This window comes from Accipiter gentilis, chromosome 34 (genome assembly GCF_929443795.1).
Source record: "Accipiter gentilis chromosome 34, bAccGen1.1, whole genome shotgun sequence".
NCBI classification, from domain to species: Eukaryota; Metazoa; Chordata; class Aves; order Accipitriformes; family Accipitridae; genus Astur; species Astur gentilis.
This window is the reverse complement of record NC_064913.1, coordinates 5914592-5939000: the sequence shown is the minus strand read 5'-3', so window position 1 is coordinate 5939000 and position 24409 is coordinate 5914592. Positions and strand designations below refer to the sequence as shown.

Sequence of the window (24409 nt, the reverse complement as noted above, 5' to 3'; positions counted from 1 at the left end):
CAGAAATACTACGGTCCAGCCCTAACCACTTTAAAATTATGCTTCCCTTTGATTTGCTTGTTTTCCAAGCTCTCTCAACTTGCTTTACACAGAACATACACAAGAGCCGTCAGAAACCTGCACATCTTACACTGGGGAATTATCCCCTCGCATTTACCAGACAAAACACTCTACATTCCTTTTCTGAATTTTAAATAAGTTATGCTATCTTCCAGCCAACGTCCTCTTGCCAGTAAAAACAAAAAAGAAAGTTTTGTGACCTTAAAAACATCATGGGCAAGTGAAGATTCGCAGAAATTATTCCACTAGTAGGTTTGAGAATAGATAGATGCTTCCTCCTCTTCCAGCTTAATCCCCAAACACCCTCGCTGTCAAAAGGCTATTGTTAAGGCATGGGCTTCCTCCAAGACCACATCCTGTGAATCAGGTCAAAGTGAAACACAGAGCTGCTTTAAATGAACTACTCTTTGCGTGCCCTGTATACAAGTGCAGGAAAAACTATGCAACTCAAAAAATTAGCGTACTAGAGAAAAAAAGACAGTGGACCTAGACCAGAATGAACACATAGTTAAAAATATTAGCAGTTCTTAGTTGTAACTGGTGGCCTTGTTATTTACTAAATACAAGGGTTTCTGCTACCAATAAGCTAGACGTTTCATTCAGAGGCAGAAATTAAGACCAAAAAAGTCATCTCTCCTTAAAAAAGACCTGCTTTTATTCCATAACTATTTATACTTTCCACATCATATTTAGTAAGTGAAAAGCCTATCAACAGCACTGTACACAGGACTTTCAATGGGTGTTACACCGCTCCGCAAAGTGTGCAACATATTCTGCATCTCTAATAAACTGTGTCAGAGTCTGTGTTGATTGGATACATTAAAATCAAAGAATGCGGCTCCTGGAGTGAAAGTCCGCCTCCAGGTCAGAGCTGGGCCCACATTGATGGTAGCCACTGACATTGAAATGAAGAAAAAGCCAAAACTGTCCTTATGAAGCAAGCAGGAAAAAGAACTCATTATCTGGATGTTTTATTCTTAACTGATGCCTTAGAAAAGACAAAGGATGTGCTTGTGGTTATGATGTGGGGACTGGGACTCAAGATATATATGACTTGAAATTCCTAGTCCTGCCACAAAATCCCAGCCTGAGTGTGGGAAAATCATCCATTTCCCCTTTAATCTCTCCTCTCCCTCTGCACTGCGGGGTAATATTTTTCCCTTTCTCCCCAACTCTGTGGAATACAGCCCTACATTCTGTAGGGCTGCGACTAACTTCTCCTGGGCACATGCTCGCTACCTGTTGTGCTAAGGCATCAATCTAGTAAAAACTTCTAGGATCAAGGTCTGGTTGAAACTCAGAAAAAATCCACAGAAAGGACATCCTCATATGTTTTTACTTAAGGGAAGAAATGTTTTTTAGCTGAACCGAACTTCCTAATCTTAGTGGTACCCTTCACTCTGCTGGTGCATTGGGATGCTCCTGTCTTCCAGGGAGCAGCATGTACAGTCCCTAAAAAATGCAGCCAGCTGAAATATTCACTGCAGTGCTCCTGAAGGGATTTTTGAAGGATCTCTGAGCCCTAAACTGAATGGGTTTCACAGGGTTTCTATGTTCTTTGTTATAGAGCAAAGAACTGAGTCCCTGAGAGTCACTCCACTGCCAGATCTCACAGGATCTTGAGTCACGAGGGCACTCCAATCCCGATATCCTATATGCCAGGGAAATGAGTGTTTCCAAGCAAGCAACTAGCTGGTGGGTCTCCAAAGATTCCTTACCTATGCTTTCGGGAAACTTAACTGGAACTGCAATACTTCAGTGAAATGCCTCTGGAAACACCCGTACTGTACAATGGCATTTTTCTAAGGTAGCAAAGCTGTCTCCAGAGGGAGTCCTCGCATCTCCAGGGCACTGTGGGCCACAGGGCTGTCAGCTCAGGTTCCCAGAGTAGCATGGGTTTATTAGCACAGACCTGCACTCAGAGGCATCAAGGAACGAGAAAAGAGAATGAGAAGACCATCAGGATGGCCATCGAGTCCTTTGCACGAGGAAGGACCAGCGCTAGTGATGCTACGAATGGCAAGCGTACACGCCTTTGTTTTTGAAAACACGCCAGTGATGCAGATACTATACTTTCTGCGTGCAAAGCCTTCCCCTGTTTAACTACCGTTACTGCCGGGAAGTTTTAGTAAAGCTTAAAACTTCCTAGGGTATAATATAAGCCCATTATTTTTACCTAGAGATGGAGACCACTTATCTCCATTTCTGATCATGGAGAACAGATCACCCCAAGGGGCTGCAAGAGTGTTGCACCAAGCAAATGTTGCTGGGTTGCTTCAGGTTCTGGAGCTCTGCATTAACACTCAGACACGCTCCCATTTTCAAGGAGAGGATTTGTTTAATGAAAAGTTGTTTGGTCAGGAAATCCCCAAGAGGCTTCCCTAGGCACAAAGGCAATACAAAAGAGTAAGAGTAATTGTTTTCTGCTGATGCCTGAAACCAGCTCACAAAACACAAATTAATATGAAATACGTTGAGTTCTATGTTCTTACTTTGTGAAAGAAATAAAACAAAAGCAGTAGGCAAGGTAGGCAGATGTCTTAAGCTCAGGTTGGTAAATACCCTCCCAGTTACAAATTACAAACAAAAAGCATCTGTCAACCTACACTCAATACAATTTTCTCACAAATACAAAAGCTTTGAGAGTTGCATGTTGTGTTACTGTACATTCATCTCAACTATAGGAAAATATGCTTGGTACAGATGATTAGAAAATAAACATGTAACAGTGAAGTTGACTCCAAGCTCATACAGCATGAGGCTCTTAAATCAGTTATAGCGTAGACAGATGGTGCTGGATACATAAAGCACATTAAAGATGCTGTTATCTGTTTGATAAAGAAATAATTCAGAGCACAAGGCAAGAAGCTGAAATTGCTGACAATCTGAACTCCTGCCAGCTGTCCTGGCTTCACTAGGGCTGTGTGAATTTTAAACACACATAGTCCCAGGTGTCAGCAGTGCTGACTGAAATTTCTGGCAGCTAGTTCAGTGCTTTTGAAACAATGCTGGCTTCCCATCACTAGCAGTCACTACGGGGAGAAGATAGGCGGTCTCTGGCTGCTTCTGCTGCCCTTTTTGTTGCCTTGGCCGTAGTGCTGTAAATGAAACACTCGGCACAATGAGCGGCCTCCTTTCTTGCCAACCCACAAGGCAGACATCTCCAATGCACTAGCACTGAGAAAAGGAAGGGTATGACAAAATGGGGAAATAAACTCATTTATTTATGTTCCCTAGATTCAGTATGTCAAGAAACTCGGTGGAGCTTGGCCCTGAGAGACCGGACAAAAAGGTATCCAAGAAATTGAAAGGTCAAGGAGATGTGGGATTGCAACAGATGCTCTGCTTGGGAGACATTTGGGGAATGGTGGGAAAGGGTCACACAGAACCTAAGTAAATGGCGCGGAAGGGTTAGCTGAGGAAAGACGGAGATATGGAACTTGTTCATGGCACACATCTGGTTTTCCAATGTGCACAGCATTCCCCTTGGCGTGAGCAGGAGCTCCACCCATGTACGGAAAGCAAAAATATTTGTCTTGAGATCTGTCTGGATAGAAGAGCCTAGCCGTCCTTCAAGTTTGGTGTCTGGTGATGGGCAGGAGTTCCCACATCACCAACAAACTCCTTAAAATCGATGAGGAAAAAATGGGAGGTTTCCCTGTGCATTCCAACTGCAACAGGCCTGGCTGAATGACACTGGAAGCCCTCACACCAAGACCGAGATGCAGCAGTATGATACTAAATGAAATGAACCTCACAAGTCACTTTAATAGCAACAGCGTGTGTTTTTGCCTAATCACATCAAAGTATTTAGCTTTGGTTTGTGACACTGACGTTCATTTTGGATTACTTTAACAGTGTTTGCTTGGTACAACTAAGTGTTTCAGACCCCGTTCTTCATTGGCCATGCTCCCCAGGTAGAGCACGTCTGTTCTCCGTTCTGGTGATTTACACATGGCTTCCCCAGCCCAACTGCTCAGATTTCTGTCCTCTACAGAAGAAGCCAGTTGTGTCTCTTCCCTCAAGTGGACACATCATATTCTTTGTCATTTCTTCCACAAGGCCTTGCAGCAGATTCTTTTCCTGAGTTCCCTTGAAATCTTCCTGTATCAATGTCATATTGTTTAATGATGAACTTCGTGGGGCTGGACCCCTCTAAGGGAGATCACAAATTACCATCCATTCGTCCTCTGGGTACCAGTATCTCCGTACTACAAGAATCTTAATATAAACCCCCAAAACTGAAGTATCTAGAAAAGTTTTAGCTTTGCATGTATGTGTGTTGGACCAGTTGTGGAGCCTGACTAGCACTTTCCAATAATGAACAGTGATATGAAAAATGTTACAGTCATGACAGGAAGACTTGATTAGTGGATACTGAGAAAAACAAGTCATATGCAGAAGCCTGTAAAGATGTCTGCCAACAGGAAGGAAGAAGCAGATAAAGCAGACAGCAGCAGACAGATAGCATGGACAAAGAGAAACTGAAAAAAAGGGGAAAAAAAAAAGATAATATGACAGTAAAGGAATGAATTAACTCAGGAAGGAAGGCTAAAATCTTATCGTCCAAGTCATGTAACCAGAACACTACAATTAATATATCAGATTCAGCTCGGAGAAAATTCAGTTTGCAAGCATAAATGATGGTGCAGTGCTCTTGAAAGAAGAAGGTCTGATGATGGGAGGAAAAGCCTGGATGCATAAAGCAGAGCACTGCAAGAAGCAGCCCCAGGAAGCCAGGCCAGAAGACCAGCCTGCCTAGCAGGGACGAAACGATGCGAAGCAGTACCTTTGCGACTACACCATCAAATGTGTGAGGGCAGCTGAAATCAATCATGGTGACCTGGAGTAAAATACTATTGCCATTGGCATTTTGCTGCAGGTCAACATAGTGCAGTCATCACCGAGTGACCAAAATAAGTTGGTTTTGCAAAGACACTCTTTCTTCATTCCTTTAGTTTTAAGCCATTATTTCATTTACCTTTCTACAATACCACTTGGTATTTTTTCATTTTGTTACCATTTAATAGCCCATTCTACAGCTAGGATGGTATCACGGGGCAGCCTAGCATGATCTGATAATTTTGGTCTCGTTAGTTTAGCAAGCAGTATAAAAGTGGTGGCACAGAAATATGAATAACATTGTACCCACAGTTAGAAAAATATTACAAAAGATACTGGTGTTTTCAGACGTGGGTTTGCATAAAAACATTCTGTGGTCCAACTGAACAGCAAAACTCCATCTACTTCAAAGACAGCCAGCATTTCACCTCATGAATCCAGCAGCTGGATTCCTTTCCTGTGTACATATATAGGAATAAACTTTTGTCTATATGATACTCAGGGAAAAAGAATGTGCTCTGAATACTTGCGTTCAAATATTTTGCATGACTATTCACATCATAAGTGTTCATGCAGTCAGTTTAAACATTAGTGGGTTTAGCAAGAAAGCAGATGGACCTGTATGTGACTTAGGTACCAAAGCACAAATCAGGAAAATTCTGAACAAAAATGCAGTTGAATAAACTACACAGAGAATAATTTAAAACATTGGCAACTTATTATTTGCTTTCCTAGGCTTAACTATGTTCTATCCAATTAAGAAAAAAGTTGAACATAACCACCTCAGACTTTTCCTACCACAGTTTTTATTAAAATAATAATATCACTTTTATTAAACTTCAAACTACATCATGTCCACAAAAAAGAAAACAACCAAGACTGCATATGCAAGTGCAGGAAAATCATGTGAGATGGGAGAGACGCCTAGGGAAAAGAGAACTGATGTTTGCAGCTGTATTCCTAACCAGCCTTGGCAAGCCAGTTGTGTGCAAAAGCCAACACAAGTGTCAAAAGTCTTGAACAATCAGGTGTGGTGAGACTGAAGGCCATAGAGGAAACAGCTGGGTGGCAATGACCTACTGTATTGACATGTATAACCCAAATTTATCTTGGAATCCTTAGCGCTTATAGATAGCAACAGGATATGTCACAGTGACTACATGTGTCAATCTAAGTGCCTTCCAGACAGGATGAGAAATCTGGTGACCCACAGTGCAGCATATGTAAAACAGCAAAGAAAGTAATGCTAAAGGTTGCAATCCAGCAGCCAAGGGCAAAAGTTAACCAGATGATTAATTCACATGTTCCATTGTCTTTTTCAGATAGATATCCATCATTTCTCCCTCAAAAATCAGTGCTGCCTTATATCCAATGATATACCATAAGCATACAAGCAGTATGCTCTATAGGCAGATTTTACTCTCAGCTGGAAACTCAGACTAGGTATTCATTACATTTTGATTGAAAGACATTTATCTGATCACTGTTATAATGAAACATTCCCAATGTACAGCATTGTATACCACAGAGCCACGAAGGAATATCACGTGTTTGATTAATATGTTTGCTAACCAAAGAAATCAACCAAAGGTCTATTGGAGACGGCACTCACCAATGGTCAAGCTTTGGGACGAGACAGTCTGGAATGCAGAACTTGCATCTGGTCAGCAAACCTGAAGAGACATTAACTCTAACAGCTCCCTCAAATTTCTGCTTAGAACTACTGCTTAGATAACCTGGACATACTGCTGAGGCTACCAGGCACTGGGAAACAGGGTGGCATGGATCTCCATTGCTGATGAAGAAAAATACCATTCACTATTTTTAGGCTGAAACTTTGAAGTTTGCTAGTAAGAAAAGCCTAAAAATAAATTCTTCATCACAACCACCCACCTTATAGCCCAAATTACTTTGCCAAAAAGATTTCACGAAACTTGCTTAAAAGACGAATAAAAGAACATCCTTCCAAAAAATGTGCCTGGAAGAAAATTGGGCAAGGGGCTGTCACCAAGCTTTACTGGGACTGTTGGACTTGTAAGGGGGGAATACAGAAAGGCTGCAGAAATTAGAAACCTCTTAAATGCTCAACACCTCTGTAAATCCAGGTGGCCAGGGGAGGTCTTCAGACCATCACATGCAAAAACTGGCCTTACTCTTTAAGGATCACCTTTTAAAAGTGCTCACCTGCCTCCATTAAGAACAGAAAGAGAGAAAGATCTAATGGCTGGTAGGTTGTTTTTTGGAGGTCGGTTTGTTCTGTGTTTTTTTTCTTTAAAAAACAGTCTCTAAGTTTACAAGTATTGTCAAACCCATGAAACATGAAATGGCAAATTGGGATCATAGTTTGGGTCTAGCCTGTTGCTTTACTCACCAGCATTTCAGCTGTGTTCAGGACCAGGTGCCTTGGAAGGATATGACTCCCGTTAGGTCTCATGCTGATCGCTAATAGTTCCCAAGTGTTTTAAAGACTAAAGGCAAGATGCTTTATGTCTTTCTCCACACTTTTTTAGAGAATCAAGAAAAATCTCTCAGCAGGCAACGTAACTGTACTTTTTTTCCTGAAAATAGTACTTGCAAATCTAATTTACTTTTCATGCAGTATCCATTAAAGAACAACATTAAAGAGGAAACAAAGAATATTTTCTTTTAAAAATAAGCAAGGAAGCAGGAATCACATTTGTTGAAAAGTTGTATTGTTATCTTCATGTTGCACTCATGTCATTGAAAAAGGCCATTCATCACTTCTGGTAATCAAGAGATCAACAGTCTGCTCCTTCTTTATACTTCTATATAGCATGTCTGAGACCACCAGTGCATCGTCTTTGGGAGGCAGGGAGAGGTGATACAAAAAACTCCAAGGGAAAAATTAAGTGACATGACCAAAATCTCATGGGGAAATATGTGGCAGGGATTAAAAAGGAAACCAAATGTTCAGAATCCCAACCCTATGCTTTAACCACAAAACCAACTTTCTTCACTAATACCAAATTAACCCAGTAACTAAAAACAAAGGAAAACCAAGTATATATATTATGTGTATCTTGCCACTTTAACAACTCTGATGACACTCAAGTGTCCTCAAACTAAATAAGAAGCAACTACAAATATATGTTTAATCCCAGTGTGGTAATCAGTTCCACAAACCAAAAGTACTAGAAAAGCAAGGGAAAGTAACCTCACATAACACTGCTTGCTGAAGCTGTTAAACCACACATGCAGCCGTAATGTACTGACTGAAAGATCTACAGGAATATATACTACTGACAAGAAGGGACTCAATACTCAGGTTCAAAGCATGAAAAATGTTTTCATCTACAGCAGAGAGACCAGTAAAAAATCAAGCAGAAGTTTTTTAATTGTTATTTAAGACTCAAAAAGAACCCCCTTACAAAAGAAAAAACCCCAAGCAGTCTAAAAAACGGCATGGCATCCATCCTACTTCAGACAAACCTTTTTTTTTTTTTTTTTTTTTAAATCACAATGAATCAAAGCTAGATAGGGGCTAGGAAGAAGCAATTTTTCAGAAGACAAAAACACAGGTACTTTTCACTGAGAAGCTGTTTTTCTGGTTCAGCAGTTCTGCAGCAAGAGTAGCCAGATCATTTGAAAAGTGAAAAGAAAATCAATTACTTGTTTTTATTTTAAAAGAGCCTCCCTGTGGGAATAGGTGTGGGCGTGAGAGCTCTTTTTAAACTTCATAATATAACATGAAGCAGCCAAGATTTTTTTTTTTTTTTTTTTTTTTTTTAAAGTACTGTCATGTCATTGCTCTGCTTACTGGGTGCTGGAACGTTTTTTTTCTACTTATGATTCTACTGATCCTTATCAAAATGCATCTGTGAAGCCTTTAACACTAACATTTAAAAACAGAATATTTATTCAAACAGCAACACTGAGGAAAACAAATTTCCAAGGCTGCTATACAAGTTCACCGGTGACAGCAAGTCTATTTACCCAATTACCCCCGAGTTCTGCATGCAGTAGGTTTCTATCAGCTTTTTGCCTGAGCAAATCACCATTTTCTGAGAATTGAGATCCGCAGGTAAAGTTTACAACTAACCTTGCTATCTTCGATCTCCTGGGTTTTTCCTTGAAGCGCTCTCCTCTCTCCAAAATCACAGGTTGACTTTAAGGTAAGCTGACAAGAAAGCATCGAGCTCTCTGCCCCAGTAAGCTCCAAAGACTTTGGTGAGTACTGCTGCGAGCCGGCAGGGCCAAGGTTGGGTATCGGGAGGGCAGTGTGAACAGGCTTTGACCCTACGGCTGGCTGTCTTAACTTGGAGGCAACCCCAAGTACAGGCATGGCTTCTATAAAAGTATCTTCTTTCTGCCAAAGAAAATGCTCCTGACCTCAGTCTGGTAGGCTCCAGCTTCAGTAATTCCAGAACAAATACTTTAAACAAAAGTAGCAGTCATCTTTTCAAAAACTTCTTAAAACAATAATATTACGAGTTTTACAAGGAAGAAAAACTTTTCCTTCATCTCTCCCCTTCTCCCTCGCAGCCACTCACACGCGCTGCTCAGTGAGTCAGTGGCTCGGGAAGACTAAACACTCCTTTGGGGCGTGAACTTTTCTTGAAGGTAACTGCCACAGAGCTGCCTGTCTGGGATTAAAGAACTCATAAATTCGCTTTCTCTTCTTCCTACAGCATTCCAGGTCTGCGCGTTAAGTGAATGAAGGACAGGAGAAAAGGAGGGAGAGAAGAGATGAAACCTCCCCGTAATCCAACTGTCAAAACAGCTCCGAGACCACAACACTAGAAGCAGAGACCTCTTCCTGACTACATAAATAACCAGCCCACATCTTAAAAAAAAACAAACCTCTTTTTTTTTTCTGATTTAAAAAAAAAAAAAAAAAAAGGACCTGAGTAGTGGCCAAAGCAAACAGCTGTTGGAAGAGTTTTTATCCCGGAAATAATCTCAGCAATGAAGCTGTTTGTCTGATTCCTGGCTATTTTTCACTGCTGACAACCATGAGCTACGGTGTTTCATTCCCTGTTCCTCCCGTGAAATCAGGTTAAAATCGTGCAAGAGCGTGGCTAGGAACAGACGCTGAATCACAGTGTGGGTAACGTCTGTGTGCTATGAAAAATCCATACAAAAACACAGAGCAGGATATAGGAAAATCACAAGCATTGTTAGAAGATTTAGTCAATACAGCTTTTCAGAGTTCTTTTTTTTTTTTCTTTCTTTCTTGGTGGTGGTGCTAACGTCATCTATTCAATGTTAACGCTTCCCCTTCTAAAAACATTTAAAGCTCCATGAAGTCCATGTCCAACGCATCATTTCTGCTTGTTGCTCATAGAAATATTCTTGCTGGCAACCTCAAATCCTTGTACATGGAAATACAAGACAGATAGGCAAGCAGAGCAGGCTATAAAATGAGTCACGATGGACAGTCCAAATTGCTGAGCGGCATAAACACTTACTTAAAAGGACAACAGTAAATTCCTTTGAGAGCCTATAGCAGGGGAACCCATTTTCAACTGAGATATAAGGAAAAAAATGTGCAGAAATGCCATACCAGTAAAATCCTACAGGATTTTATCACCCAGCATTATGGACAAAAATACTGCATATGTTTTTCTTGTTACCTCTTCCAAAATAAAACAGAGAGATAGGATGGCCTGAATCCTATTCTGCCACTAATATCCTACAAGGTATTAACTATGCCTTGCCTGAATAGTATGTACTATTAACACTATAGCTGTAAGCCCAAGAGAAAATAAGAGCCTTCTGGACTTTTAAGTTCTCAAATTAAGGATGGCAAGAGTTAGAGAAAAGCACTGAAAAGAAAACAGAGTAAATGAGAAGCAGACTAAAAGGATTCTCTTAAATCACCCTTTGAAATTATTTTGCCGAATAAAACTGTAATACACAGTATTATCCTCTATCTTTCGTTTACAAAGAACACACTGACACAGTAGTTAAAAATTCACTCTCTATATTGACTTATAAACTACCCTATTCTTGTTTGTAGTTTGTAGGAGCGAATCTGACCTGGTTTAGTTATCTCTTGAGTTTTGAAGTGTGTGTATGGAGTATCAGCAAACCCATTTCAGCATCCTCTGCTTATGTTCTCTTTGGTTTTGCCACCATTAAGAGTCGCCGCAATGGGCTTTATGCAAGACTGCACAGAGGTAACTGCTCTGCTTTTTAGACAAGTTCAGCCCACAGAACGCACCACTCTGCTCCAACGAGTGGAATACTCTTGTTCGGTGTGACATTTTAGGTCTTGTGCAGAGCAAAGGGGAAAAAAGCTCCTTGTGCGGTCCGCATTTGTTCTCCAGCATCATAAAGCACTGTGGCTGTGTAAGGAATTTAGGTTTCTTAGCACAACTGTTAGCAGTTAACGCTTTAGAAAGTGCACATATGCAAAGGCTGAAGCGGACCACAGGAAAAGAGGGATTTATCTCTTGCAAGGTTTGAGGAGATGAAAAATCCTCATGAGGACTGTTAACCAACGATCAAGACAAAGAATAAACTAGAGTCATGAGACAGATACTTTCTTAAAAAGAACTTTGCCAAAAAAATGTAACTGAATCTTATTACTTCTCAGGGTTATAATTTTACGAAGTAATGCATTATGGTAATCTTGCTGTTCTTCTTTTGAGTACGAATGATGAGGTCATGATACCCACAGTCTCTTTTGCAACCCATTTTCCCAGCACAGAAACCTTAAAAGTAATAAGTAAGCAAGCTTACTAGGAAAGAGTCATCTGTAATACATAATCAACAGGGTTTGGAAATGATGTGAAGCTGGTGTTACTCTTTCAAAATAATTATTACTCTTTCAAAATAATTATTAATTATCCTATGACTTTTAAGCTAGTACCAGGCCAGGGGCATCAACTTCAGAACCCCATTTAGCTAGAATTTTTACAATGATAAAACCCAGAAGTGCTTCTGGTCTACCAAAGATACAAAGAAGAATCTACAAGATTGTTTGCAGGAATTGGGAAAGGTAACGGAGGAAAACAACAATTCTACTCCACAGGTAAGAATGTGGTTACAAGCCTGGTTGCAAGTCTGGTCTTCCTTTTTTGTTTTCTCTCATTCTAATTCTAAGCAAAGATAAATAAACAAACATCTGCAGTCCTTAGAAATCATTTAGCTACATTTTTCGCTTGAAAGGCTTTTGTGTACCTCATGATGACTGTGGGTTTTACGAAGGATATCGGGGCAGAGAATATTAAACAACGAAGCTTCAGTTGTGGTTTTAGTGCAAACAGGAAAGCACAGGATAAAGCGTCTGCAGACAGCACGCATGAGCTGGCACCAGATGCAGGTGCTGGTGGTGGAACTGGACAGACAGGGGATGGCACCGCAGGCAGAAGCTGTCTGGGCCCACAAGGATTCTGTGACGGGAGCAACAGGGCATAACTGTGGGGAAAGGGCAAAGCTGGAAGCTGCAAAGAAGGGTGCCCTGTTAGGCATCGCGCTGGCAACGTGAGCTGGATGGGATTGTCCTCGGCAGCTCTGGGGTGGGGAGCTGAGCGACCATCAGGCAGGGCTGCCAGGGAGAATCCAAAGGCCTGAGGATGATTTAGGTACGTGTGAATAGCGTCCAAACAGAACGAAGGCGTATCTGTGAGAAACCGGGGGTGGAGAAGTTGCAAGTGGTGGCTATAACCCGGGGTTACATGAAATCAAAGACAACGCCAGACTGCTTGGCATGAGGGACAAATAGATTGTTGGCAGGATAGAGAAAGTAGTGAGTAAAAAGGTACGGCTGACAGAAACAAGGGACATACCTTCACTTGGTTACATGAAGTTGATAGAGATATCAAGAAAGGGATTGCAAAGAAAGAGCTCGGGCTAAACATTGTCCAGAGAGAGGACCTGTAGGTTTCTAATTTACTGGCTTAGACATTTATCAGCTTAGACATCCTCAAGCCAGGCAGGTAAGGGACATCATCTGGATTCAGGGTGCAGGAGGATGGACACGGATCGTGACTGAAACCCTGCCACAAGGGAAATGATGAAGTTGTGCAGGAAAGGTCAGAGAATTGTGAGGAGGCTAGAAGACAACTGAGCTGTAGAAAGAAACAGAGGGCAACATTTCCAGTGGGACCTTATATAAGGAGATGAAAGTGGAAAAAGATACCGAAAAATGGGAAAACAGAGCAAAGGTCAGAACACAATTCTTAGCAGTCTTGCCGACAGTAGTGGCAGTTCCAATGAAGTGTTGAAGGCAGGAGCATTTCTTTAGCTAATAATGATTAAAAATTATGACATTCTGGCTATAAAGCATGACTCTGAAAGCATCAAGCAATCAATGTTTTTACACAAATTATGAGTCAGATGAATGACTTGTACCTCAAAGTAAGACAGTACGTATGCATTCAGTATAATAATCCCCACATCCCAGAAAAAGCCGTAATATTTATTTCATATAGCAAGAGTAAACACACCTGAAATCCAAGCCACCTCATAAAAGAAGGTATCTGTCAGTTGTAATATTAAGGTGAATTTTTGTTCTCAAGGCTTAACAGGAATAACCGTTCACAGCACAACGCCCCAGCATAAATTTCCTTTCCTTCATCGCATCCGATATCAGAACGAGTCCCATGAAGGCTGCTCCCCTTCTGTACCCCCAGCCCTCAGACAAACTGCTCGCATGAACTGAACAGACAGCTGGCAGTGTCTCCCAGACCACAGGAAATATCAAGAGAGGGGACACCTGCCTCAAAAGTGGAGCCAAGAGATTTGTTTGCTCCTTCTGGTCTATGATCTTCAACAAGGAAGCTGTTGCATGTGTCCAGGGTCAAACAGGAAATGTCAGGGGTGCAGAGACTGCAGAGCTCTGTTCTGAGCTGTTTCCCTACTTCATCCCCCTGGTGTAACAGCTGTGTCTATAGCTTACGTGAGCCGGGCCAACTTCTGAACGAGCCTGAATGTGCCGATGCGATCACACGATGCTGTGCGCGCTCATTTCGGGTTGAGCAGAAAGTTTTCCCCAGCTGCGGACAGAGAACTCTTGAAAAAGCAACCAACGATACTAAAATACTGAAGGTACCTAAAATGGTTTTTATGATTTGTTTAATAAACCCAGGTAAGCCAGGTTTAAACTTTTATAATACGAGTAAGAAGCAAGCCGCGTGTCTGTCTGGTGTAACAAAATACGTTCAATCTGTCAGATAAGGAGACAAATTGTTCAGCTCTGACTCACGTTCACAGCATAATTCTACTGACGCTATTCTTCTTATTACAAAAGTCAGGTGAATCCATTAGTCTCAAGGTAAGACACGTAACAAGAATTTAATCCTATCTGCGAGTATGTAATGCTACTGAGTAAGCTGCTATTGTTTTTCTTAACAGTTTGGAATTCCCAAAGATATATAATCCAAAGCCCAGTTACAGTCACAGAAAAAGGTGCATCCGGCTTCCTAAAGGAAATCCTTCTCCTTTGGCTGAATGTTTGGGGAAGTTTTTCAAAGAGGACAACTTTTAAATAAGGATATCGTTTTATCCTCTGAACAATTTGGCCCTTCAAAGCTCAGCCAGGAATTTATGGGGTTGAATGTATTAACTGGTAGAAGTGACCAGACCTTTTGTAGTTTTTATTCATGCTGTACATTTGCAGTATCTTCCATCAGATGGTTTCAAAGCTTTAAGCATAATTTAGTACCATACCTCCTTGTGAAGTATGTAAGATATATTAAAATATAGTCAAGCAGAACCATGCAGCTAAATGACTTTCCCAAGTCTATATGGGGCCTCAGTACTCTCTTTCTTGAGTAGGGATTGTTTTGGTTTATGTATCTATGTGGGTTAAAAATTATAATTATTTCTCTTTGTTACACACTGTATTTAATCATCAAGTATTTGGCTTAAAAGAATCAAGCTTAAATACTATAGGATTGGGAAATGTAAATAAAAATTTTGTTAGGATGAGAAAGGACTAATAGCAACTGAACACACTGTGTAAGTATTTACATACTGACCTACTGACTAGACCGTACAGCCAGCTGGTAAAGCTTAAGAAAGCATCAGCTTTCCTCTTTGGGTGGTGGAAGAGGAAAAGAAAAAAAAATTGGATAATCCATTTGTTCCTTTCTAAGTAAATGAACCAAACAACAAATGCTGAAGACTCTCAAAGCTGCTGTTAACTGCAGATAACAAGTTAAAACCCCCGGTTATTTCAATCTGCGTAAACTGGTCTGAATGATTATACTCATCCTAAGAATCGAAGTGCCAGCTTTTCTTTCCTTTCTTCCTTGTTCCCTCAGTTTCTCATTTACAAACCCTCTCCAGGGCGCAGTGTGCCATAGCAGGCACACCACCTTCTCCAGCATCCTTCTGGCCACTGGCAGGTACCTTGTCCCTCTTGCATTTCTGTTCTCTTCCCCAACTGGCTTTCTGTCTCTGAAAGGATTTCTGGCTTTGCATGACCTTTGGTGGACCATGGCGAGTTACTGATTTCAACTCCTGCTTGCCCTGTATCTTTCTGTCTTAGAATACGTTACAGGTACAGACACGACTTCAGTACTGCACGGCCAAAGGAGCATTTCCCTCACTTCTCAGGGCATTTAAGAGTGTTCCAAGCTCTCTCTAAAGTTACTGGAGAAATATCTAAGGCAGATACCACAAAACCAGACATTTCTAGAATGCGTGATTAAGTTCTTAGGTGATAATATTACTTTCAGTAGAATTGGTAAGAAATAGAATTTCTGGTCTGTTTTTATTAATGTCTTAATGGAAGCAGTTTTGCTCCATTAGAAATTTTGACTAAGGTTTAAACTATCTTTTGTTCCCCTCAAAAGACGGTCCTCATGAATTCTCTGCAATCACTACTGCCCTCAACACAGATGGCCCTAGAACAAAATTCTCCCAATGCTCATACCCCCTAAAATCCTGACAGGATATTTTATCATACTAAAGAGACATTTATAAGTCCTAATTAGATGAGAAGGAAGTTGGCAATATGTGTGGGTTAACCAAAGCTGTTCTGACTCTTGATACTGTGTGAACTGTTCAGAATTTTCATCTAAAATTTCTTCAGAGAATAAACTTGCTATAAATTTTTTAACAAACTGTAAAAAATAACCCATTAAGATAAAGAAACTGAGACTAAACAGGAATCTGCTGATTATCTGCCATCAGGTAGCTGGCAGAGTGGCAAACCTATGCTTTCATCTGCTGGAAAGGGAGGCTTTCCTCTTACGAGCACTGTGGATCTGATAGAGGGTTTCAAAATCGTAGCTATGCTGGCATTCACTTCAGGATTGTAGTGAAAAACTGCTCCATAAGGTTCCCATTGGTCTATTAAAAAAAAAAAACACTTTTTTTTAAAAAAAAAGCTCAGAAACATCTGCTACAGTCATGAGCAGACTCTTAGCCAAGTGCGGCAACAACAGTAAGAGACTTTGAAGTCAATCAGCTTTGCTATCACCAGCAGATACCCCTGCAGTCAATGGAAATTACTGCACAGAGAGTTTGGGAGATACGAAGAGAACTTGTTCTGCCAAAAGTGTATATAGACGGCAGTGAAGAAAAGAACAATTTTTGTAATAATCGTGAAAATGGTTAGGAGTGAAAGGTTAGCAATAGGTGTTTAAAAAAAAAAAATAGAATACTGCATTCATACTTAAAGAATATCTCATGAAAACAAAGATGGATAGATTTTCAGGGACTAGCTTTGATATTTGACCTTAAACAAGTGTGAGCTGCACTGCAGCTGGAGGAGCACTTCTGACTCACAATCTACTGTCTGCTTCCTTCTTGCTTTGAGACTGTAGTCATTCAGTGCTGGCTTGCATCATCCACAATTTATAATACCTACTGTGCTAGCTATATCACCTCTACCCATCTGCTTCCCCATACCTTGATCTAAGTTGCAACTATTGCGTAATATTGCCTGTTGTTCCTCACTGCTTATCAGTATAGGTGATGTTTCCAAGCCATGTTTTTGGTTTCCTGTTGGTCTTTGCAGATAGTCATGATAACTAATTTTGTTATCAAATAAGCTTTCCTACAATACCCATATTATTTTCTTTAACCACATAAATATTTCATATTTATCCTACATATCCTGTGATTTGCACTAATTCAGGAGATACTGACAGGCATTTTAAAGGCAAGATTTCCGATGGCAAACTTAACATCTCAGCATAAAGTATGGGCAAGCACTGTAGTTCTTGCTGAAGACTTACAAGTTCACCATTACTTCACCTTCCCTGCCACTTTCCAATTTCCATTGGAAAATCTGGCATTTACCTTAATCTGATGCTAGACGGGTGTACCGGGGAAAAATTTCACCCCTTGGCAGTGTTAGGTTTACTGTTGGAGTCAATGATCTTAAGGGTCTTTTCCAACCTAAATGATTCTGTTTTTCTATATGCCCCAGTTCCAATCACTTTCCTTGCACATCTTCTACTGCCAGTGGTCTGCAGCAGGATACTGAGTGATGGATCCTTGCTCTGACCAGTACTGCCATTGGAATCTCAAGTTCTTAGGTGAAGAACAGATATTGTAAAATACCCTGAAGTCACTCTAGGACTTTTGTTTTGTTTTGATAAGCAGACATGGTCTTTCTGCCCCTGTCTTTGTGCTATTTGCCTGCTGTTATCGAGGAGTTATGAGAACACTATACAGAGCCTGAACTTTTTAGCAGTGTTTCTTCACCAGGGCTTATCACCACACTCTCTGTGGCTTCCTGCCCTTGGCTTGCGCTTGGCCAGCTTGGAGCTCTGGCAGAGAAGGTCTCTCATCTCTACCTGCAAAATATTAAGCAGACAGGCCTTGTGTGTCAATGAATGAAAAACCTTGACCATGTATAATTTAGCTGTAAGCGGGTAATCTTCTCCTTCAAATAAAAATTGGCCTAATGCACGTACTAAAAATCTGAACCGTCTGCCTCTATCTCCTGTTGGCCATATGTGAACATTTCCTACAGTTAGCCTTGAAAGCCTGTGTCTTGCTCCATTCTGCTGTGATCAGAGCGTGCTCCGGGCCAACTGCTGAAATGGATTCTGTATGTCGCTAGAGCAAACCTTCCAGTTTTTTGATCAATAGGTGTCAAGGATGAACTGCTGTTTCTCATTACCAAACACCTCCCATCCATACTACACCATATACCTTGTGCCATCTTAACAGAAATCTAATAGTATATTACAACAGCAGCTTTTCAGGTCAGCAGACTCTCTTTTCTCACTGCCACTCTATAGAGGCATGATTTTATCTTTTCTGTGTACCTTCAGGTACATATGAGTACATATGTTTAACATGTCTGTCAGTCATTAATGCCCTTTGAGCAATTCACCTGGGTTGTTTTATCTTTCACAAAAAAAAGAAACATTGTATAGCACACAGCTGTCAAAAATAACTTCAGATCCTGCAGATGTTAGATGCTTCCTTCCTGCTTCTCAGCATACTGGGGAGAAATATTACCTTACAGATGTGGCATGTTAAAAAAAAAAAAAAAAAAAAGGAGGCTATGGTTATTTATTATATTGGACTTACCTTCAAGTGCAAGAAAAGTGCTAGATGGGAGACAAATGATAAAACTCCTCTCCCAGCTTTCATCCATCAGTGGGGCTTTTAGAACTGACATATGTAACAAGCATATGGCAGCCATAAAAGCAACATCAGCATTCACAAATTAAAAAATAAAATAGAAAGCCAAAATAATTTTGTTCCACCTACAATAACCCTAGGATGAGCTACGAAGAAAGCAGTTTTATCAAAACCATAAGGGAGACTAAAGTGGTTACTTAGCTGGAGCATCCAGCTAAACAGATACCGTTAGCTAAAAATCAGCAAATACTAAGTTACCAGCCACTAGTGAAACTATCAGCAGTGGCAGGCACACCTTCACTAGTGACAGAGACCATTATTTACAAAAAATTACTTCATTACAAATTCATGTAGCATCACGGCCAACAGCTCAATAACTTTGCTGATAGACCCAGAAAGATTTTTCGGCTGCTACAAAACTGCATAATTGGAGCTACTTCTGTCAGCCAAGTCTGGGACATACTAGTACAGTCTCACTCTCTACGTTTAGAAAAGGTATAATTAGATTCCATACATTATTCCTTTTTATTCCTTTATTGTTTTTCTTTACTCTCTTTGAAAGTCTTATTTTTCATTCCATTCCCTTCCCTGCACCCAGTGAGAGAATCTTCTCCAGAATAAGAACAAGATGTGCAGGCAGTATTTATATTTTCTTTTCAGAAACCATCATAGCACAGCATTACACTTTCTTCAGCACAAACCACCTGAGCAACACTGGGAGCTGTAACTAGCAGAGTATTCAAAAATCCACTCTGACAGCTTGTCAAAAGATTTTGGTCTTTTCTGAAACTTACTTTCATTTAGGAGAAACCTGCCCCTTTCCCAGATTCCCACAATATAGGATTTTGATTCTGACTCTGTTTTCCCTCTTGCTGTTCTCCTGTGGTTCTCTGAGACCTCTCACTGCCCCTTGCAAGTCTCTATACTTTATTGCCTCAAACTATAATCTAGTAACTTTTGCTTATATCTCCCTACTTCCTTTTGGTCTTCTGTGGAGCTTCTTGACTCCACCATATCTGAACGCTTTCATTTTGCCTTTACATGATAAAACTGAAGCAACCCAATGCCTAATGTCATGGGATGCCACTGCAAGGAACAGGACTGTATGCTTCTTCAATATATTAGCTAAAGAAAAAAAAAAAAAAAAAAAGAAGAAGTAAAAAAAAGAGAGGTACACAATATGCAGTCTGCTATCTGACCTGGAAAAGGTTTCTTTCTGTGATTAGAGTTTGAGTTCCAGGCTAGTTATATTCTGGCCAAATTGATTTTCCCACCCTTACAGAACTGAACTCTGTTCCTCATTATATGGGTGTAAATCTGCAGCAAAAACTTTGAACTTCCAATGAGTAATTCTAGATTTATGCCAGAGTAATTGAGAGCAGAATGTAGCCTCTTGGTTGCTCATAAATATTACACTGTTTAAGATTTCTATCCTCCAACACACTTGTGAACATTCCAGTTCTTTACCCTAACCCTCTTTTTTCCTTTAGGCTATCCTACAAGTTGACATCATAAATATTTGGAATTTTCAACACAAATCATATTTGGAACTATTTTACTTTCAAATCAAGGGAAAATGTAACTAATGAGAATGTAAATATCATGAGAAGCTTTTTTTCCAGAAAAAAAAAAAAAATCTTTAAGAACAATACAGAAGAAACATTTTTCAGTGCTGACAGAGGCAGCAGGCATGACTGTCCAGCTCTTTTTCAAGTCTGCAGAACTTATTATTACTATTATTTTATTAATTTCTAGACTGCTGTGAGTTTGAGTAACAGGCAGCTCAAAAAGTTCTCTAAATTTGTGTTTTTAAAACTGTTACACAACTGTTTCGTAATCATTCAACCCATTACAAATAAAAATAATTTCAATAAAGTGTACTTTCTATGCTTTGGGTAAACTTTATCCCTGGTATAAATTTAATTAATTCCAGTGAGTTTTCCTCCAGCAGGAAAGAATTTATTGTTTATATTATATGCCAACAATTTGTCAGATTTAACAAAATATGAATCCTTCTTATGTTATAACTTCTGTTTAAAAATGTATCCCAGTAGTTTTTTATTTGAAACAAATACCTGATAAAGCCACCCTTTGCTGTCCAGAGAAGCCAGCAGGGTGACAGAGATATGCCTGTGAATGCTAGTGACTTCCACCCACTCTGTTTGTCCACGTAACACCAAAGTACCTGGAGCTCAGAAACTTCGACATTGTCCAACTGGGACTAGAGAATTGCTTTTCTTTGATCTGGGATTTCAAGAGTCCCACACTTTCCCCCCCTTTGATGAAAGACAGTTGGTTTCAATTAAAAAAAATAAAAACATTCAACAGGAGACTTTCCCAACAGGAAACAGAATTAAAGTGAGTCAAACCTTAGCACCATCCCTTTTGGATCATACCCTCAGCTGGGTCTGAATATCCCCAGTCATTTCAGACTTCAGCTTAGGCCACCTCAAGTTCTCAACTAATTATATCTGGATTTACATAGTACAAATGAAAGCAAAATCTTGGAGACAAACTATTCCTTACCATGGCTTCAAGTTAGGCTGGTGAAAGGCTAGAATTTTAAAGGTCTCTGAGTAATCAATTCTCACTGATTTCAGTGAAAGGGAGGGGAAAAATCCATCCCTAATTGCAGTGGTCTCAGAGAACCCAAGAACCAAGCCCAATTTCCACAAAAGTCTTTCCACCGACGGAAATATTTCCATAGATTTCGATGGCCACATGTGCTCAACAGTTCTCACTCAAGGACTCTGAGGCTGGGATTATATTATTCATTTATGTAAATCAGTTCAAAGAAAATGTAGAAATTAGTGGGGATGGTAGAAACTTTAGGACCATTATGAGATTTGCTTAAATTGGCAGGCCAAACTATTCGGCATCACTTCTATGAACTTTTTGAAATGCATTTGCCTTAAGCAGAAGCTCTTCTGCACTGATTAAAAAAATCATCAAGGTTGGGTTTAAAAATTTATTTATTCAAATTCTCTTATTCTACTAGCAGCCAAGTTGAAGTCAAAACTCATCTGTGAATGGAAAAATATCATTTGAATGGCAGTGGGTTATGTAAAGTCTGAGATTTGTTGCCCAGAACTAAATCTGTGAACGTTATATTGAAAGTGCCAGTCTGAGAAATCAGGAAAGGATTTAAAACCTGAAAGCCTCAGACGCTTTTTAAATTACTTGAATCAATATAAGCACGTTGATTTTCTCCTTTCCTGAATGTCACTGAGAGAAGCCATTGGGGCTTTTTGCCATGACACTCACAATATGAGCAAAACATCTATTCCCAAATGTCTTCAAACTTCCAACTCCCATGCCCAAGGGTTTTGACTCTAAAAGGAGGAGTCCTAATGTCTTTCTGAAGTTTGTCAGAAACTTTCTTACAGCTATTGATTTTCTATAGATAAGACTGTGCTATAATGACAAGGGAAAGCAGTAGCAAACCTGAATAACCTTTTTCTATGGGCTTCTGTAGTAGATAAGAGTCGTAGCCCCACACCAGGACACAAAGAGCTGTACAGAGAACAAAAAAGAGCCTGCCTTCCCCTAGGGAATAGCAGGGGTGAGAGACAGCCTCACTGTTGCATAATATGCCGATCTGTTAGAAGAGATCTGAACTATGACACAGGAGAAGACCAGTAAGCCATCACAGCCATGATACAGAGCTAATGGTTGTGTTTATGGTCTTTCAGCCAGTAGAATGGAGATGGACCAGAGCAGGTACTCAAAGTATCTATCTGTAGGAAAAGCAAGATGGTAGATTACCTGTCTATCCATCCATCCATGTAAAAAATGTTACAAGAGCCTGGCCATTCGTTGTTTTTATGATCATTTTATTCATATACCTCTGTATTGAACAAGTAAACAGTACTACTGTATTCTTATGCTTACAGTAAGGGACATTTCTGAGTCATGACTTGGATTCTATGACAGTTTCATCATTACCCATTCTACTGTCCTTCAGCTGATCAATGTAGGAAAAAATCCAGATTATTATGCATAGCCCATGACTACATTTCAGTTAAAAATCCTATGACTTAAGCTGCCTTCTAATCCTTCTAAAGCCCTTAATTACATAGATTTGAAAATGTACCCTATAACTATTATGTGCCCAGATTTGAAATTAATACTCGGTTTTCTTTCCCTTTTTAAAAAGTTCCTTACTTGCCATCATTTTTCTTTAAAGATTCTATACTAAATCCAAAGTTTTATTAACAAGCAGCTTTTAAAGAGGAGAACTGAAAGTCACGAGATATTTTTCTGCTTATAGCGCAATCTATTTTGAAACAATCAGTGTGTTTATAGAGTTTTAGATGTATGCATAAATTACTGCACTTAATGAGCTATTTTTAATTTTCTTTCTCACATTACGTCAAAGATGATGAGGTATAGATGAAAATACATGAGTTCAATTCTAGTGAAATAAACTAAGGCATACAAGTAGCCTTCAGCTGTACACTAGCGTAATGTACTTCCTGAGGGTTTGATCCTGCAGCTCGACCGCATACTCAATTCTCATTGCCATCAGAAGGAGTTCAATCATCAGATGCGGGTTATAAAGAAATACCCATTTCAAGCCATAAGTGGAGCTTGCAAGCTGAAGCTGGTGGGTGTTGTGCAGATATAGGACAGTAGCTGGCTCTGAGGTTTTTGCTAATTTGTTCACCATCCTTTGAAGCACAAAAGCAGGAAAGGAAACCGCATGAAATATTAAATCATCCCACATTTCCAGGAAGGTTCTGAAACAATTAAAAACTAATACTATAATGTATATATGTTAGTTGGTTCTCCAAGAAAGCCAGAAAAATTGTCATAGAAGGAGTAAACTTTCCACTTATAACAGCAGAGTACATGTTTGGTTGTTATCCACTGGGCAATATAAGACATACTGAGCACTTAATAAATAACTATAAAAGCATGGGCTGTTATATTTCAGGCAACGGTGATTTCATTGGGAAATTAATTTAGATATTCCTCCAACTTTGAAGCTGCACAACCACCATAGTTTTAAATTTGGAGTGGGACTTGACAAAGAGAATTTGTAAAAATATGAGGAGAAAGATGGTAACAAAGGAAATGTTTCTATAAAAACTAGATGAAATATATTTAGAAAATCTACATTTCAGCCTGAAAACTATTAAAAGCAAATTTTCCTTCTTTACTTTTCAAAGTATTTTTTACTCCTACTTCTTGTCTGTAAATTACTTTGTTCTCTTTCAAAATTCTTCTTTCAAACTGACCTCTTTAAATTACATTTTAAATCAGGCAGTGATCAATTTCAGTGAATAATTACAGCCAAAAAAGTACTGAAAAACTTATGTCTTCACTACATTTCTTCCAAATATTTAACTCTTAATTTTCAAAGTGTTTCATTTCAAAACATTCCAGATGTTTTACTTCAGGATGTAAAAAAAAGCATTTAAAACATACTAGATCAAACAAAATATTTTTCTCTCTCTAAAACAATTTAAAAATTTTAAAATAGATTTGCACAGCTGTAGGGCAAAGGAAGAATAGCTGATGTTGGCAAGCAGCTGTTGTGCAATGCACATGTCTCACAAACGAATCGTAATTGTCTCTCTTGAAACTTGTGCTCCCCCATCTGTCAGTTGTATCCGTTACAGAGAGGAACACGTCTCTATCAAATTATGAACTACATTTTGTATTATGTTAGAACACATGTCTAAACTTGCCCAAAGCAAACCTATCGAATTACTTCCCAGACAGCTGCCCTTCCTACAAAAGATGCTGGATGTCTTAGTAGGAAGAATAACATTGAAAAACCATTGAGGCTGCAATCTGAAGCCAACTTACTTCTTCAACTGTTTGACCAACATTAGCCCATGGAATAGTTGTTTAATTTTAGGCAGGGAGACAGTAGGACTGAGGAGATAACTGAACATAGCAAGGGAGCATTTGAGAAGACCAACAGAAGTCCAGGTTATGACCTGGCCTGTACCAAGAGAAAAGAATAACTCCAGGGAGTAGG

At 39.7% G+C, this 24409-nt stretch overlaps 1 protein-coding gene across 1 annotated transcript in view; it reads right to left on the bottom strand.

The window, feature by feature from the left end:
* NAV3 (neuron navigator 3) overlaps nucleotides 1-24409 on the bottom strand; it is a 417043-nt gene that overhangs the window by 265435 nt on the left and 127199 nt on the right. The window lies entirely within an intron of this gene.